We start from the raw sequence: 19,343 nt of genomic DNA on the forward strand, positions 1-19,343 counted from the left end.
TCCTTCCTGTATAGGCTCCCCTTTTCCCAAAAGCTTCCCCAGTTCCTCATAAATCTAAACCCCTCCTCCCTACACCATCGTCTTATCCACGCATTGAGACCCTGCAGTTCTGCCTGTCTGACTGGCCCTGCGCGTGGAACTGGCAGCATTTCAGAGAATGCTCCCATGGAGGTCCTGGACTTCAATCTCTGACCTAGCAGCCTAAATTTGGCCTCCAGGTCCTCTCTCCTACCCTTCCCCATGTCATTGGTACCTACATGTACCACGACCACCGGCTCCTCCCCAGCACTACACATAAGCCTATCTAGATGTCTCGAGAGATCCGCAACCTTCGCACCAGGCAGGCAAGTCACCATGTGGTTCTCCTGATCATCGCAAACCCAGCTATCTATGTTTCTAATGATTGAATCACCCATTACTAATAACTGTCTCTTCCAAATAACTGGAGTTCCCTCCCCCAGAGAAGTATCTTCAGTGTGAGAGGATACCACAACATCATCTGGGAGGAGGGTCCCAACTATGGGATCGCTTCCCTCTGTTCTCCTTCCCTGAGGCTTTCATCCTCCTCAACAGCACAGAGGCTCTCAGACCGGGGGTGGGACTGTTCTACTGTGTCCCGGAAAGTCTCGTCTATGGACCTCTCTGTCTCCCTTAGCTCCTCCAGCTCAGCCACCCTGGTCTCCAAATTCCTGGTCTCTGAGGGCCAGCAGCTCCTTGCACCGAATGCATACATACGCCACCAGCCCGTGGAGCAGGCAATTATACATCCTGCATTGTGTGCAATAAACTGGGTAGCTCCCACTGTGTTGCTGGACTTCTGCCTGCATTCTCTTATTACTCCTGGAGCTTGTTCCCTTGTTGGTGCTTTGTTTTTACCCAAGCGGTGTTTTGAGCTTTAAATGCAAAGAATGTTAGGTGTATCTAGCCCCTGCTCACACTCCCCCTGTAAACTCCCTCGCCAAACTCCCGTTAGCCGCTCCTCTGGTCGCTTAGGAGCAGGCTTTTTAAAGCCCTGCTCTGCCTGAGTAGCCCTGCCCCCGGATTAAGCGTTGATTGGATGCCTGGTCAAGAAGCTCCAGATAGCTCTCAGCCTCGCCTAGCACACCGCTAGGCTCAGCACACACAGTCAGCCCACGGTCCCCCAAACAAACAGACCACACGGTATATTTCAGTCAAGCAGCAAGCACACCACAAACACAAACACTACAGACAACAAACTTACCCGAAGGATCCCGCAATCGCTCCTCCTCACCTGGAGAAGTCCCTCGCCAAACTCCCCCGTGAGCCACTCCTGTTCACTAGCTAGGTCCTTTCCAGCCTGACATTTCTCTGACTGTCCGATTACCAGCTGTTGTTCGTGTTGCTAATGCTGCTAGTGTTCCCGTTCTCAGAGCTCCAACGCCAGCTGCACTAGCAGACGGTGCAGTGTGTTGACTCAGCAGTGTTCAATGTTACTTGTACGAATGAGCACAGGCTCGGTTCAGTGGCGAAGGCGCTCGGCCAGGTTGATTGTCGACAAAGCACAGTCCTAGTGCCCTCTAGGAGCTACAGATCCACTAACAGATGTGTGCCTGTGACAAGGTACCAGTTCAATCAGCAGATCAGAGTGCTGTGTCTAGACTAGTACAAAGGTGCCTCTCCTGTGACTTCTCCTTTTATACACTGATATAAAGAAGTCAGTATTCCTCTTTAGATCTTGTCAATTACTACCCTTATCACCACTGTTTCTCCTTGTTACTGCTAGTTCAAACATCCTTATCCATTATCTTGTCATCCCCTCTTTATCTTTAGGGATGGTTGGTGTGTTCCTGTACCACCTCTTAAGCCTGTAATTACGGAGTTACTTTAAAACTTTGTGTGTCTCTGTACCATCCTCTCAGGTCAGGAGTGAGCATACTTGGTTAGCCAATACCCAGTGTGTTACTATTCTGCCAAGGCCAGGCCTACTTTGGTTCACAGCCTTTCGTTCACACTGTTAGTTATGCCTAGGGCTCCAGCATGGGTGGCCTGAAATGGAGGCTGGGAGAAACTAAGCCATCCCAAACCTCCTCTAATGTTCTCTGCCAAAGCCCTGGGGCCAGGCCACGGTGGGGCTCAGAACTCCTCCAACTGGCTGGGGCTTGAGGCTCCTCTGGCTGGCCGGGCCGGCTCGGGCGCCTTACACAGGCCAGCTGGGGAGGCTCAGGCAGGTGGGCCGGCTGGGGCTCAGGGCGGCTCGGGCAGGCGGGCCTGGATATCTCGGGCGGTAGGGCAAATACTCAGGGCAGCTTGGACGGGTAGGCGGGGCAGGACTTGGGTGGCTCAGGCCGGCCGGCCGGGGTTCCTCTGGCTATGATGGGGGACTCGGTGCTCCTCTGGCTCCGGCGGGCGAGAGCAGGGAGGAGTGGGCAGAAGAGATTAGGTAGGGGGCTAGGCTCCCTGAATGGGGTGGTTCACTTGCCGCCCATGGCCTCCAGCAAAACCTGCACCCACATGCCCACATTTGTCACACGGGCCTTCAGGTTAATCTGCAGTAACCTCTAGGAGATCACAGGGGAGTCCTGTGGGCATAGCACAGAACAGAGCATTGGCAGATTCCACCTGCGACCCTTGAGGGCTTAAACATGGTGCACTCTGGGGCAGGGTGGAAAATGGAATTTTTTCCCTGTGCAAAATTTACATGAATTTCCCTTGAAATTTTCAGCAATAAAATTTTAATGTTTCATCAAAAAACTGATAACCTGAAAACTGGCAGGTGGCGGGGAATGTTAGATTTTGGCCACTTCCAAATATTTTGGACTTTTGGTTTTCCAACAAAAAATCAAATATGTTCAAAGAAAGGAGAGACTTCCACAAATAGAAAAGTACAATAAAAAAAATCATTTAGTCAAAATCTAGTTTTCTATCCAAAAAAAATCTTGATGTACAATTCTCAGTTGGGCCTGGTACAGTCATCATTAAATGTTGTCTTTCCTCAGTGCCATTGGTGTGCTGATGCTGTACAGTTAGGTATCATATAGCACAGTCCCTGCCCTGAAAATGTGCCATGGTTTGTCCTCTGGAGTGTTAAACTTTCCAGTATCCTTTGTTACAGTCTATCCTGGGCATGTCTGTGGCCTGGCCTAGCTGCCCAGTCAGTCTGTCAGTGCTGGGCCTTCGGTACACACCAGATCTGCACATTACACTGAGCTTCCTGAAATCTATGTCAAGACCAACAGCTCTTCCCCATTCATTGTTAGGTGGTTCAGCCATCCCAGATTGTGCATCTTCTTCGCTTTCTCGGTCAGACTCTGGATTACCATCTCTGGTACCTACTGAACTTTTGCTCAGAGCGAGGGTCCCCACACCCAGACTTTGGCGCTGTCACTATAAAAAATTCAAACCGGAACCCCAAGTCCACACCCCCAGACTCTGGGGAAGGTCAGATTAGGATCCACAGCTGGAGCTAAACCTCAGGGCCCATCTCCAGCTGCTCTGTCCCAGTCCAGCATCTCCCTTCCCCCTGGTCCCCTCTTTCACTGATCAGCCAAAGCCATCATAGTGTTCAGAAATGTGAGCCGGACTGGAGTCTTTAAACCGAGAGGGGACATCTCTTTCTACCAGACATGCTCTAGCGCAGCCAGAAGTTAGGAGCTCAGTGCAGGGATCCCTGGGGGAGGCTCTCTGGTCTGGGCTGTGCAGACGCTCTGACCAGATGGTCCCATTGGTCCCTTCTGGCCTTCAAATGTATGACTATGAAAATAAACTGCCCTGGAAACCTCAGAGAACAGACTAAATGGAGAGAGAGAGAGAATGAGGCAGGTTAATGTGTGAGGACAAAAATAACATTGTGTTAGCGGGTTCTTCAATCCCACATCACAGTGTGTGATACGTCCCGGCCCCGCTGGGCTGCTAGCTCGGGGTCAGGCCTGGGGAGAGCTCACTGCTGGGTGGGGGAAGAAGTGTCTGCACAGGAGACTCTGCAGATTCTCAGGGCGCTGGTGGTTAGTCCTGTGGTTCCCGCCCTGTGTGGCTGCATGGAGCAGCTGGACTGTGCATGCAGAGAGTAGCTGAGCAGAAGCCGCTACTCATGGCACCAGCTCTCCTCTCCCTTCCCTCTTCCAAGCAGCAGCCAATCGCTCTCTAGTCCTGCTGCGTCTGGCTCCATTAATATCCCCACCAGAGCTGGAGAGCCAGGTCTAATTCTGCCCTGCCCGCCCTGGGGTTTGGGCTGGCAGGAGAGAGGCAGAATTTAGCCCAGAAGCAATAGGGGGTGGGACTGTCTGTAAGAGCAATTAAATCATCTGCAGCAGATTTCCCAGCTTGTGTCTCTGATGTTTTCCCTGTTTCCCAGTCCCGTCCCATCCAGGCTCTTCCCCTCTTTGGATGAAATAGCCCAGTTGGTCATTGTCACCCAGGCTTTTGGGACAGCCGGGGCTGAGGGGAGGAAGAACAATCTTGTGCCTAGGGCAGTGGTCTGGTGCTCAGGAGCCCTGGGTTCAACCCCTGACTCAGCTGCAGACTCCTGTGTGCCTTGGGCTCCGTCACTTAGTCTCTTTCTGTGCCTCCTTCTGTGAAAGGAGGATGAACTTCATGAGTGTCTGAGGATAAACCCATTAATGATTGTGAAGGGTCAGATACTCCAGTGACAGGAGATGTACAAGGAAATGGAGAGCATTGATGGGAAAAGCATTTTATGCCAGGGCTTCTCTATAGACAGGGAAATTTACTAGTGTCATTATACTTCTCTAGCTTTGCTGGTATAACTCCCACGGGGACACTCTTATTGTGGAATCAGAGCCTTTGTCAGGTTCATTCATAGTTTCTAAGGCCAGAAGGGACCATTGTGATCACATAGTCTGACCCCCTGTATAACACAGGTCAGAGAACTGCCCCCAAATAATCCCTGTTTGAACTAGAGCTTCTCTTTGAGAAAAACATACAACTTGATTTCAAAATTGTCAGTAAAGGAGAATCCACCACAGCCCATGGTAAAGTTTTTCCCATTGTTAATTATCCTCACAGTTAAAAATGTACGGCTTATCGTTAATATTGCTTTCAAAACAAGATAAGATAAACCAGAAAAAGGCTCTTTTATACCAGAACCCAGGTGTGCACAGGGACTTACACTGGTATAACTGGAGCAGTATAAATTCACCCCTTAGCTGATACCAGATAACTTCCCATGAAGTACTATAGCAGCAGGGGTTGTGTATTTCATGGGCAGGTGCTGGGTCGAGTCCATCTGCTTTGGGAACATGTCAGGATGCCCACAGTTCTCACACAGCTGCCTCAGGGAAGGTGGGGCAGCTGAGAACTGGACTGGCCGCTCAGTGTCCGCATAGTGTGGTTGTGCCAGAGGAGCTTTATCACAAAATCACCGTCACAACTGGCACTGATCGCCCTTGATCGCAGGGCCAAGGCTCGAATGGGCCGTGGGGACGCAGCCCCTCACACCCCGACAGCTGGTCTCACACACAGATTCGGCACATGCATAATTGGCACAAGCACTTCTGGCCAAACCTTCCAAAATGGCCAGTGATTTTGGGAGCCCAACGTGAGACAGCGTATGGGATGACAGACAGACTGCACTGAGCCCCCACCTGCTGGAAATCAGCCCCTTTAAGGTGGCATAAATGGGGCCCCCCAAAATCACTAATTGTTTTTGAAAGTCTTGGTCTCTGTGCTTAATGATGAGATAAACCAAGCACAGTATTTAAAAATAATATTGTATCTATCTATCCATCCCCATATCCATCCTCTGTCTATCTCTCTGTCTCTATCCCCATGCAGAGCCATCTATCTATATATCAATCTATCAATAGATCTTTCCTTTGCTGGCTCTGTGCAGCTGGCTCCTTCAAGTCTCTGTGTGGCGTCGTCTCTCTGCTCCTTTCAGGGTCTGTGCAGTGAGGCAGCTGCAGGGTCTGTGCAGCAGAAGGAACCCACTCTGCGGACGCTCTTGCTTCACATCTCAGCTGCACTTGCAGCTCTGGCTGGGGGATGGGGTGAATTCCCTTTCTTCACATCCTATTTTGCACCATGATCCCGTCATCAACCTCCCCTTCACCCGCCCATGGTGGAGACTTTCCCTGTTCCTGTTCCTCTGGCCAGTCTGGGTTGGGGTCACTCCAAGTGAAAGTTCCGGAGCCATTTCTCTGTCACAAGAGAACCGACCCTCTTAGACGGCGGCCTGATCCCAAGGCCGGTGAAGTCAGTGAAGTATTTCCACTGACATCAGGGGGCTTGGATCAGGCCCTTTCTGGGCAGCATTGTCTGAGCTACAAGCAGGGCCCGGCTGCCATCCCAGGGTGCCAGCAGCTCAGCCTGAACCACAGCCCCAGGGATCACTCTGGGCTAGAGTCGTCAGAATGTTCTTATCTAAAAATGACAGATTTTTAAGTGAGAGATTTTATCAAACATTTTAATGATTTCCAAAGTTTCCATTTTTACAAATGAAAAATTAAAACTGTTTTGGGGGTTTTGTAAAAACAAAACTGGAAAATTAAAAGAAAAAAACAAAAATTTACTTTTAAATAACCCACTTTTTCAGAGAATTTTTAAAAGGATTTGAAACAATCATTTTAAAAAACTTGCCACAAATATTTACCCTTCTTCACACAGGCGTTTTCTGGGCACTGCTTATGACAGGTAGTGTTAAACTCTGCTCCTCTGACCCTCACCTGAGCACCTTAGCTCCCCCGTACACCTCTTTCCAGCTGCTCTGCAGAGCTCACTCCATCCAAGGGGTGAAATGTGCCTAGTCACCATCCCAGGACAATCTGGTTCTGCATCAATTACTATGAAAAGTTGATCTGCAAAACTTTTACTCCTGACACATTTCCCTTGAGGCCTTCAGCTGCTTGGCTTCCCGCAGAGGTGTAAACATCTGTTCATAAGACTTTTTTCTGTAAGTCGGAGAATGGTCCTGCTATTGTGGGGAACTTTCCTGGCATATGCACTACCCCAGTGGAATTGCCTAGCGAAAGGATCTGAGTCCTCGCTCCCACTCCCTTTACCCAGAGACTGCCTGACCTTGAGGACTCCCCTTCCACTCTCCTGTGTGGCAGAGTCCTTGTAACCCCAACAAAGCTGCACCCAGGTTTCCTGGGGGCTCCTGCCCATGTCCTGACTGTGCTACAGGGATGCTGCGGGCCGGATACTTGCTGTGGTGTTGGCCACACGCCCTCAGGCTCTAGGTGGAAGGACCCTTCCCAGTGTCAGCCCCCCCGTCAAGGTCCCCCCCAAGTCTAGCTGTTTACCACACCCGGATTTGCTCCCTCGACTGCTTCTCTGGTTCTCTCTGGCTCCGGTTGGTGTGGCTCTGCCCGCAGCTCAGCTCGAGCTCCTGCTCTCTCCTTAGCTCTGCCCCACTCTGACCCAGGGCAGACATGGGGGACGGAACAACCCCCTGGCCTCCTGACTCCTTCATTAGCCTGCCTGCCCTGTCAATCAGGCTGACCTGGAGCGTTGGCTGCTCCCCATAGCCCCTCGGGACTGCCAGTCTCAGGGTCCTGATTTCCCATCGACCCTTCCCCTTGGTACTGGGAGCTACCCAACCAAAAACCAACATAAGTTTTAATAAGGGGCCAACAGTCCCTTACATTTCTATCCCACATGTTTCTTTGGCTTTTTCCCCTGGTCCCCCACTTCCTTAGTCACACTGATTCCAGCTCCTTACCTTCTCACAGGTCACTTCTGAATGCTCTTTCTCAACTGCCTTTTGTTCTTCCCTCCCTGGCAGTGAGGGGTGACTTGAGAGGAACCAGGATAGGGGGAAGGGACCTGGTGCCCATCTCTCAGGGAGGACAGCAACTCCTCAACAGCCCAGAATGGGGAGCAGGGGCAGTCAGGGCTGGACGGGCAGAAGTGGCTGGAGCTGGTTGTGGAGGACAGGGAGGTTGGAGACTAAGCTGGTGGGGAAGCCAATGCAGTCCTGCGGTAAGTGTTCTCTGGGGGTGAAATTCACCCCTGTGCAGAGGGTCCAGCATAAGACCCAGACCCCATTTATGTCCCTGTTAAGCCCAGAGGGTGAATTTCCCCCTGGGGGAGCTGGGTTCTTCTCACCATGGACTGGAGACCAGGGTGGAGGCAAAAAATTCTGACTCATCCAACATCCCAGGGCCCCCAATCACCCAGTAACCTTTCACCCTGGCCCAGCTGTGCCTTTAGCCAGGGGCTGTCTGGGTCCCCAGGCAGTGAGATGGGACGGGAGTTGTTTCCTCAGTGATATGTTTAGACTCAAATAAGCAAACCAGGCCCCTTTAGTTCTCAATCTTGCAGCCCTAAATAGAGATGCTGTGGCAGGAGCACGGAAGGGGGGCGGCTCAGGGCAGGAAACGGGGAGCGATGATGATTATCAGACCCAAGGAGGGGACAGAGCAGGTCAGAGAGAGGCTGCAGCATCTCTGCTGCCTGAGCCCTGCAGACCACAGGGCCTGGGAGCAGGGAGAGGGGCTGGCTGGAGTATCCAACTCAGGGGAGCAGACTGAGCAGAGAGAGAGACAGGAGCTTCCCTTCTGCTGAAGTCAGACAGGGCAGTGGGGGCAGGTGAGAGCAGGGAGCGATTGTGAATTGTCCCCTCCGCACCGCATCAGAAACAGAAGCTGCTGGGCAGTTTCCATCCCAATTGGTTCCCACCACCACCCTGATGATCCTGTCTCTGTGCCTCTTGCTGTCCGGTGAGTATCTGGGACCCCTGTGCTAATTTGTAGCAGGCTGGGAGGAAACAGAATCGAGAGCAGCCCCTGGCCCAGACTGTCGGCAAATCCTCTTCCGTGGGAGAGAAATGGGAACCAGTGTAAACACTGAGTGTGAGAGCTACTGGGCCAAATCCCCAGTTGGTGTAAATCAGTGTCGCTCCACTGGAGTCAATGCCGGTTTACACATGCTGAGGATCTGGGCCCTGGAGAGAGCTGAAGGGAAAGAAGGTCCCAGCTCAGCCAAGGTCTGTGTGTGCGAGGAACCTGCCATGACCCAGATCTAACATCCTGCCTGGTTTGCTTCTTCATCAAAACACAAATCAGGAATTTTTTGTAATTAAAGGCAGTCTTTGTCCCTGAAGAGGGACCTCAGAAAAGAGTGGGATTTTATCTCCAGCACTAACCACATGGCACCTTTCTGTTCCCAGCGCTGAGTCTCAGCAGCCAGGAGATCTGCTCAGCTCCCGGTGAGTCCGTCTGTCTGTCTGTCCCCAACCTACCCATGGCATTTAGCCCTCCCCCTCCATAGCATCCAGCCACCACCCCTTGGGCTGCTCACTGCTCACTGTGGTGTCAGCGGAAATGGCACGGGAAGGCAGACGGGGCTGTGTGGGATCTGACCAGGGTGAGCAGATCTCCTGGTCGACTCCTCTCTGTCCTGCTACCTCTCAGCTCTGCCCTGACCCAAGGCCAATGTGACACGCAGGTCAGAGAGTCACATCCACAGCCCGTCCCACCCCTGGGGCACTGGCCCTGGGAAGCAGAGAACGCCACGGCTCTGACCTCAAGGGATTTACCTTCCCATGGCACCAGCTCCCAGCCCTTTGTGGGCGCAGGCCTCACCCCTGGAGCTCACCCCCCCCATGGACTCAGTCTGCACCTCGTCCTTAAATGTCAGCAGCACCGTTACTAGTCAGCCCTGGGCGGGCAGGTGGCGCTTGAGAGGGTACGGACAAAAGGGACCATTATATAACCCAGACTGAGCTGGTGTATGACCCGGGCCAGGGAGCCGCACCCAGTGACCCTGTGCCCAGCCCAGCAGGGGCTGGTGGAGCCTTTTCTTTGCTGGGTGCCTGGGCACAGGCACCACTGGGGTGGGGAAGGTGGTGGGCAGATATTTACCTACCCAGCAACAGCAGCAATTCTCCTACTAGTTCAAAGCTGAGTCCCGTCCCCCTGGCAATTCGCAGAAAAGGGGGATCCATTCCCTGCCGCAGCTCCAGGACCTTCCTTTAGCCTGGGTCTGGAATTGCTCCCAGTGCCCCCTGTGCCAGCTGGGGACTGGGGACAGGAGGGGCACAGGGACAGGGAGGATGTTAGAGCAGACGTCAGAGGGGTTAGGGACTGGAAACAGCTCCTTGGCTGTCCGCTGGTGAGCTCCATGGGGCAGCAAGTGACCTTCACTGCATGGGCTGCCGGGGCAGACTGAGGTGTTGGCCGTTCCCTGCCTAGACAGCCCTCAATGGCCAGGGGCCGGCCACGCTGAGGGTTTGCCTCTTTCCCAGCCGTACTGCTCCAGCTGGGTCAGTGGGGCGCCAGCACCGAGGCCCCTTATTCTAGGAGAGTGCACAGAGCTAGACAATGGGAACCAAGCCCAGCTGAGCCTCCAGGCTCTTTCCTAACCCAAATGATCCCGGGAACTAAAGCTTCCGGTCACCAGAGAGTGCTCGTCCCCCTGTCTGCACAGCTGGGCTGGAATCAGAGCCTCCATCTGAGATGTGGCACAGACCCACCAATCATTTACCTCCTGGCCCATCAACAGTGCTGGGAGCCACCAATGCCCCACTGACAGCTCTGACCCATTCCCCTTCCCAGGTGCTCTACGTGCCCCCACCCTCTATCTGAGCCCGACCTCTGTCCGGCCAGGGGACTCCGTGCTGCTGCAGTGCTCCATGTTCTCCCAGTTCCTGGCCACCCGCATCATCTTCTGCAAGGACGGGGAGGAGATTTCATCCCAGAGGGGCTTGGAGAAGAAGGCCATCTATGGCTATAACCATGTGGTGTCTGGAGTCAGCTCTGGGAATTACACCTGTGGGTACGAGATCAAGGACAGTAACAACCGGGTGAAGAGATCCCAGCTCAGCCCTGTCCAACGCCTAGGCGTCAGTGGTAAGGCATGTGTGTGTGAGTGTTTCTGACTGTTTGTGTGTGTGTGTGTGTCCATATCCCAGCTCAGTACCGCCCAGCAACTCAGCATCACATGAATTGGGAGGGTGAATGGCAGAGTGAGAACAACAATTCAATAAGGGTATGTCTTCTCTAGCAACGTTAAAGCGTTGGCTGCGACAGTGCTTTAACGTGGCTGTGTACTCACGGCATAGCGCTGGGAGAGAGCAGTGCTCAGGGGGGTGTTTTTTCACCCCCGTGAGAGAGAAAGTTGCAGCGCTGTAAAGTGTCAGTGTAGACAAGCCCTAAGAAACCCCTGAAAATTCAAATGCTGAAATTCGTCAAAATCTGAAAAGAAAAATGTCTAACAAAACATCTTTGCTCAAAATTTGACACAGGGAACCCAGCCCCCAATTTTCACCCATCTCAGCTCAGACGGCCCAACCCAGACAGGTGGGGGACGGGGATATCATAGAAATGTCTGCCTGGAAGGGACCTCAAAATGTCATCAAGTCCAGCCCCCTGCACTGAGGCAGGACCAAGTAAACCTGGACCATCCCTGATTGGAGTTTGTCCACCTCCAATGACAGGGATTCCACAACCTCCCTTGAAAGCCTATTCCAGAGCTTCACTAGCCCTATAGTTAGAAAGCTTTTCCTACTGTCTAACCTAATCCTCCCTTGCTGCAGATTAACCCCATTACTTCTTGTCCTACCTTCAGTGGGACTGAGAACAATTGATCCCCATCCTCTTTATAACTGCAGTGAGCATATTTGGAGACTGTTATCAGGTTCCCCCTCGGGCTTCTTTTCTCAAGAAAAAACATGCCCAGTGTTTCTAACCTTTCCTCCTAGGTCAGGTTTTCTAAACCTTCTGATCACTTTTGTTGTTCTCTTCTGGACTCCCTCCAAATTGTCCACAACTTTCCTAAAGTGTCACACCCAGAACTGGACCCTGGACTCCAGCTGAGCCTTCATCAGTGCGGAGCAGAGCGGAATAATTACCTCCTGAGACATACATACAAAGTTAGCCCTTTTCACAACGACATCACACTGCTGACTCAGATTCAGTTTGTGATCCACTCTAACCCCAGGCCCATTTCAGCAGCACGACTGCCAGCCAGTTATTGCCCATGGAGTAGTTGTGCTAGGGCAGCGTATGGGCCTGGAGTGGGGCTCTGTTCTGCCCTGATCTCTTGTGTATTTATTGCCTAGGTGATGACTCCAGCAGTGGCGGTGTCGGGGGTTCCCCCCAACAAGGTAAATGCTTCTGAAGAGTTTCTTTATTCTGGGGACTCTATTTAGGAAAAGACGAGTCCTGGGCTGGGCAACCCCCAGTCTGAGTGTGATTGCCGTGACAATGGATGTAGAGGAAACACACAACCACACAACAGGGTGATGGACTCATCCAATGTTGCGCATTCTCCATGCAGCTCTCCCAGGCTTTAACCAGCATTGCTGAGCTGGGCAACATCTTTACAGGGCAGGAAAATGGCTCTTTTAAAGGGGGAATCCCAAACCCTTCTGTTGGGAAGGAGTTTCATCTGGAGTTCATGGACCCCGTCTGCTAAACTGGCAGTCAGTGAATTATTTCCTCCCTCTGCACTCACTGTATTTGGTGTTGTTCTGGAAGGAGGCACCAGACGCATCATCACACCTGGGCTCATAAGTTCTTTCTCTCCGTATAATTAGTTATTTACTCTCTGTGCTCCAGTCCTGGAACAGAGGTGTCACAAACAGCATGCAGACAAACCCTTCTTTCAGGAATCTCAGCCCAGTACCAATGCCCGGTTCCCAGGCAGCAGGGCAGTTCCCACAGGGTTATTTCCTGCCTTGAGAGCTGGAGGGGAAATCCAGGTTTGTTGTCACAAAAAAATTGTGAAGAAAACTATTTCATTCAGAAATTTTGTGGAAAATGTCAGTGTTTTGATGAAAAAATATTCATGAAGCTCAACACAAATTTTTCATTTGGCCTCATTTTCACTTTACAGTTTCCTTTTCTGGGGGGTTTTGGAACCAAAATGAGACAAAACTGTCAATTCAAAAGTAAACAAAATGTTGTCTTTCATTTCAAAATTATTTTTGTGGAAAGACTAAGATGGTCCTTGCATGTGAATTGTTTTGGGGAAAGTTTTTGATTTCAGTTAAACTGTGTTTTGATTTAAAAAAAACAGTTTGGCAAAAAAATTTTTTGGAAAAACTTCTATGAACTTTACTCACAAAGAACAGCCAATAACGTCATCCTGCAGATAACCGTGGGGTGAGCTCCCTGGGTAGGTTCATGAGGATATTAGGGGTCACTTACCACAGGGCTCAGCCAGCTCCAGCCAGTGGGGATTTGCCGGTGGCTGCTTGGAGAGGCCATTCACAGCGAGGTTCTTCCTAGGGCTGGATCTGAAGCTCCTGTTGGGAATTACAATCCCTGCCGTCCTGGTTCTGGCTGTGGTGCTTTATCTGCTGGGAAAGAAAGGTGGGTATGAGAGTAATGCCAAGCCGTGTTAGCAAATGTACAGACACGTGGCAGAGACAACCCTTCAATCCCCTGTACCCAGTGTGTCTGGAATGGGGGGAGAGAGATGATCAAAGACAGTGAAATTGATCATTTGTTTTTGGGAGCCTGGCTGGGGAGAAAGATCAAAGAGATGATAAAAGGGATTGTCATTGTGATCAATTATTTCTATTGCAATAGCACCCTGGAGCCTCAGTCACGGATCAGAAGTTTTTAAGGTCAGGCTTGACAAAGCCCTGGCTGGGATGATTTAGTTTGGGATTGGTCCTGCTTTGAGCAGGGGGTTGGACTAGATGACCTCCTGAGGTCCCTTCCAACCCTGATATTCTATGATTCTATGATCAGAGCCCCACTGTGCTAGATGTGGTACATTATTTATTAGGTGTGTTACTGTAGTGCCCTGGAGCCTTAACCAGGGATCAGGACCCCACTGTGCCAGGTGCTGCACAGATCAGTAACGAAGGGGACAGACCCTGCTCCAGAGATGGTCACAATCTAGGACTCAGCCAGGGGTGTGTGTCTGGATGGAATATCGTCAGGCAGGTACCTAAGGCTGCAGTTCAGGAAGGCATCCCCTAGTCAGGAAGGGCCCTTATGCCTGGGCCCATGTGTAAGTGCTTTCCTGAATCAGGACCTAACAACTCTGAAAATAGAGCTCTGGACACAGCTCTGCCCTGCCAACCTTTCCTCACCCAGCGTCTCAAGCCCCAAGCTTTCACAGCACTCGAGTCACCCCAACAATCTCGAGATTGGCTTAAAACTCAGGGGATTTCCAAGAAGTCACCAGTTTGGGTTCTTTGTATTTTCCTGGGGGATTTGATCTTTGGGGGCCTTTGGGTCACATCTTCCGGCTTTTCTCCCCAAACATGAGGGCTATAAACTTACTTTTTTTCTTTTTTTTTAATGAAAGCCGAGATTCTCACGGAAGCCCCTGACTCTCAGACCTCGGGCTTTACATAGAATATGAAATACCATGAGATTGCCACTAAAATTGTCAGACTTGGCCACACCACTCCAGGGGCAGTCAGTGGGGCTGGCGCAGGAGAGAGCTGGGCTGGGCCATGGGGACAGGCTCTGCATCAATTTGATGATGAATTTGGGCCCTGTCACTCAATTTCTCTCTCTCTCTCTCTCTCTGCCCACGAGGAAACTTGGCCACATCTCTGATCACATTGTCTCACTGCTTACAGTTGTGTCTCTACCAAGGGATCAAAGGTAGGAGGAGATTATTCCCTTTCCCATCTCATTTTCTTTCTGGGTCTGTTCTCTCTGTGTCAAGTAAGGGCCAGCAGCCGCTCCAGAGTCCAAGTGGAGCTCAGCTCTCCTGCTGCAGGGGGCGGGAGGGCGGGGGAGGTTCAGTCTGGTTGTTGTGCAGGGATTTTTGAAAAGGCCAGGGAAGGATGGATTTTACCTAGGGAGGTGGTGGAATCTCCATCCTTAGAGGTTATTAAGGCCTGGCTTGACAAAGTCCTGGCTGGGATGATTTAGTTGTGTTTGGTCGTACTTTGAGCCAGGGCTTGGACTAGATGACCTTCTGAGGTCTCTTCCTACCCTAATCTTCAATGACTCTGTGATTCCCTGGTCAGGATGGGATCTGGGGGTTAGGAGGAGACACTTTAAGGAAGTGGTTTGCCAAAGAGGCGTGTTCCCATTGAATTCACCTGCAGCAGAGTGAGCATGTTTGAAAATCGCCCTGAGGTGTTTGAAAGAATGAAAGTGACCCCGTTTCACACTCAGGGGGTGTCGGGGCTACTCACCCACAAAGCAGCCTCGACCAACCCAGCCAGTTTCCTAGAACCAGGTCTGTTCTTCCAGGGCGGGGCTAGGAGTGGCCAGGCCTGACTGGGAACGAAGGATCTCCTGTCCATCTAGCTGTAGTGGGTAACGTGCAATGTTAACTCCATTGGCTACAGCTGCATGGGCAACATGTGAGTCCACCGTTCGGGGAGACTAGCCCTGGCCCGATCCCTTCCTCCCAAGGCCATGCCCCTCCCCTCCCCTTTTGCCCCCCTCACCCACCAGATCCTTGAGCCCCCACCATGGCCAGAGGAGCCCTGCCTCAGCCACCCTGAGTCCAGGCCCACCGGCTGGCCCAGGCCACCGGCCAACCCGCCCCAGCTGCCCCGGGCTGCCAGCTGGCCCACCCTCCCTGCCCACGCTAGCCTCAACCGCAGCCGGCTTTGGGGGAGAGGCTGAGTGAGGGCGGGAAGAGGAGCAGCGTGGGCGGGGCCACGGGGGAAGAGCAGGAGGTGGGAAAGGATCCTCGGGGCAGAGTGTGGGTGAGGCCATACCTGGCTGTTTGGGGAGGCTTAGCCTCCCCTGGCCTATGATACCCGCCACCCATGTGCAGCTGGTTTAGTGCCAGGCAAGGCGCGTCCACACATGGACTCATCCCGAAACACCCACAGTGGGTTCACTCACAGCATTCGTGAATTTGGTGCAGGTCTGTGTGGGGGGTGATCAAGGCGTTGCCCCCGCCCCACGCCTGCTGGGAAGAGCAGGGCAGCAGGGACGCCTGTGGGGATTCAGAGTGCACTGTACATGTGAATAACACACAGGGCAGAGGGGGAGCTTCCAAGTGCTCTTGGCTCCCTGTCTGCCCACCACCACACCCAGAGACCCTGCAAGGACCCTGCAGAGAGTCTGTAAGAATCACTTCCCATTGCTCTGCAGCCAGCACCTGTCACACAGGACTCCCCTCGACTACTGCTGCCTTCCCCCTCTGTCCTTTCTGCAGCCCGCCGGCCTCACTGCAGCCCTTCTGAGGACCATGCGGCCCATACGCTCATTCTAAGCCCTGTGGGTGGGGCAGAAAGAGCCCGGTGGGAGACCAGGAAGTCCAGGGGGTGACCAGCTGGACACAGAGAGGGAAAGGTGCATGGGGAGACTTGAGGCAGTTTCCAGGCTCTGCCAGTGTCCTGCCCAGCCTGGGTTCCCAGTGCAGCAACTCTGCCAGTAAAACTAGTGGGGGTAGAGGGGACACGACACACAGACCCTCAGTGCTGAGAGCCCCCACCCCAACTCCCAGCTGTGTATGTTCCCTGCCTGCCTCCTGCGCCCCCCACCCATAGGGCTCTGTAGCTGCCTCTCCCCAAACATTCCTTCCTTCCCTGCTCCTCCCATATGACCAGTCTCTCCCTCCAAACACCCCCACCCCACCCTCCTGGGTCACGGGAGCTGATTAGCAGACTGGGACAGAAAGGGTGCTCTGAAGATTCAATTCCACATTATGCAAAGACATTAAAGTTGAGCCTTGAGGATGAACATTCAGCCTTTTTACATTGTGAGCAGCCCTGGGCCAAAAATCCAGCTTTATCTGGGTGAAAAAAATTCAAATAAAAAATTTGGTTTGAAATTTTTCACAGAAAATGTGGGGGTTTTGACAAAAGAATTCAAAATGTCCATTTGAAAGAAAACAAAATAAACATTTTCTTTAAGGATTTTTTTCACTGAAAATTTCATTAAATCAAACAATTTTGGCCAAACATTTGACTTTGGTTAAAATATTGTTCATGAAAAAAATTCCTGTTGAAAAAGGTCACCCAGTTGTAACTTTGCGAAAACGACAGTGTTCTCTTCAACTTCTGGCCTGAGATGTCAGAGATTTTCCATTCCCCCCAATCTTAACTCCGTGCTGATCTCGTGGGGTTTTGGGTGGTTGGTTTCTTGGCCATTTTGCTGAAGTAGAACAGGATGTTCAAGTCTCAGCCTTATTAGACTTTCCCTCTATAAATGGTGAAGCTGCTACCTTCCCTGATTATCCAAAAGTAGGGCTTGCTGCCTTTCCACTGAGTGTGAGCTGAATGGAGATGTAAAGTCCTAGCAGCAGAACCAGCCATGGGAAGAAATCTCCTCACAGCTGGATCTCTGAAAACAGACTCAGTGTCACCAAAGTGACACACAGAGAGCATGCGGCATCACTGATACCCCCTGTCCTTATTACTCCCCACAGGGAACGAGCCCAGTGTGACACCAGCAACACTCCTGCAGATCATATTGAATGTAAGAACTTTTGGAGAGTATTGGAGTTACCGGGGTCACCTGCACATGAGGGAGAAAGGCAGGGGCTGGGAGTAAATGTGTTAAAGTAGGGGATGGACAGATTCCAGGTCAGACTGTCTGGCCAAGAGTTAGAAAAACAAACTGCCGGAAATCAAAGTGAATGAGGAGAAAAAGTTCTCAGGGTCCCAGGGCTCGTGCATCTGAGTCCCTGAGGTTCCTCTGTCCCACCCTTTGCCTGTAATACCCAGTCCTGCATTGCCATGGCTTAGGGCAGTGGTTCTCAAACTAGGGCCGCCGCTTGTTCAGGGAAAGCCCCTGGCGGGCCGGGCCGATTTACCTGCCGCATCTGCAGGTTTGGCCGATCACGGCTCCCACTGGCTGCGGTTCGCCGCTCCAGGCCAATGGGGGCTGCGGGAAGGGCGGCCAGCACATCCCTCGGCCCGCGCCGCTTCCCACAGCCCCCATTGGCCTGGAGCAGTGAACCACGGCCAGTGGGAGCCGTGACCGGCCGAACCTGCGGACGTGGCAGGTAAACCGGCCCGGCCCGCCAGGGGCTTTCCCTGAACAAGCGGCAGACTGGCAAATTGTGACCACTTCCCCTCCTTCATGGAAAGGACACATCCCGGGAAAGCTCCCATTGGAAAGTGTTCCACCTGCTTCTCTGGGAGCTGAGTGCCTCATAGGCATAGTTTAGGTGCCTCATGGTCCTGGTCTCTTCTTTGAGCCAGGTTCTCTGACTCTCCCATGATGCACCACTTTCTCCCCTCGTGGTAACAGGAAATAGTACATCATGGGAGTCCCTGGTTGCAGTGAATCATGGGAGATGAAGCCAGGCCAGTCCAGCCTGTAGAGGAGAATATGAGCATGAGGCAACTGACCTACAAGTCCCATGCGGATCCCGGCTGGTATTCTGAACCCTAATATTTCTGGCTTTGGCCAAAATAGTTCAGTTTGGGGACACTCATTTTTTGAAATTTTCTGCCGAAAGCCACCTCTGTTTGTGACAAAAGAGCTCTGTGGAAAACCCCGACAGACAGTTTCCACTGAACATCCTCAACAGCCGCATTAAATCCTTCTGCTTTGGTATCACCTAGTGACCCTGATCAGGATCAGACTCCATTGTGCTCAGTGCTGCCCACGGGGGAGCCCTGCCCTGGTTGCGGGGAGAGGTAGGAGCTGTGGGGTTATAATTCGTGCTCAGTGAGGTGCCTTCCATTAAGGGCATTTACACCCAGGTGACAATGTGTAACTGTCCTTCTCTCCCCAGATGCCTCCGTGAATTGGGTGGGAAGCTCCAGGGTGAGTCGCAGCTTTTATTAACGACAAAGTGAAGTGACAGAAAAGAGCGATTTGTTTGCCTGTTCCAGCTCGGCAGTGACCCGTGGGCTTGAAACATGGATTTACTCAGGATTCCCAGGCTTCAGGCTGTGTCTGTTACCCTGGGCTCACTGCTGGGGTCACAGATCTCCACCCAGGCGCAGGTAGCTGCCTCCCATAGCTGATGTTAGCCTGGCCACTCAGGCCCTGCCCCCCATGGACACACAGACATGCATCCAGGTGAGAGGAAAACATCCTTCCCAAACTCCACACTGCAGCGATAGGAGAGAAACCCGCAAACCTGAAAATCTATTGGCTATAGAGGGGCTTTCAGCACCAGCCTCTGCAGTCAGACAAACAACCAAGGCAGAGATGTTCAAGGTTAAAAGTCCCCATTAAAACTCCTGGGAACTGGACATTCTAATCCCACAGGCAGGTTTGAAAACCTCCTTCGAAATGTTACCCAAGTGGGAATCAACTCTAGTGAGACAGATCCTATAAGTGAAGCCGCAGGACCACTCGCTGGTAACCCCCCCACCACAGACCTCCCAAAGGGGAAGGAAGACAGGAAAGGGGTGAAATCCTGGGAGTTTCAAATTGACTTCTATGAAGCAGGATTTTCCGCTATGGGTCTCCACGTGATGTAGGTGTCAGAGGGGCGTGCGCAGTCTCACACTGCTAGCAGCAGCTGTGCGGTGGTGCACACACCCTGGGTATCACGTTAGTGCAGGGAAAGCTGCTAACACAGAG

The 19,343-nt window shown here is 52.2% G+C and overlaps 1 protein-coding gene and 1 long non-coding RNA gene across 2 annotated transcripts in view; one reads left to right on the plus strand and one right to left on the minus strand.

The window, feature by feature from the left end:
• Window positions 1-19,343, minus strand: part of LOC102936082 (butyrophilin subfamily 3 member A2) — a 254,758-nt gene that overhangs the window by 112,849 nt on the left and 122,566 nt on the right. The gene's annotated exons all lie outside the window — the stretch shown is intronic.
• On the plus strand, window positions 13,151-17,276 carry LOC122463629. Its single transcript, XR_006287173.1, has 3 exons — window positions 13,151-13,235; window positions 14,465-14,489; window positions 17,227-17,276. It is a non-coding gene; the product is annotated as an uncharacterized LOC122463629 (long non-coding RNA).

This window comes from Chelonia mydas, chromosome 23 (genome assembly GCF_015237465.2).
Source record: "Chelonia mydas isolate rCheMyd1 chromosome 23, rCheMyd1.pri.v2, whole genome shotgun sequence".
NCBI lineage: Eukaryota > Metazoa > Chordata > Testudines > Cheloniidae > Chelonia > Chelonia mydas.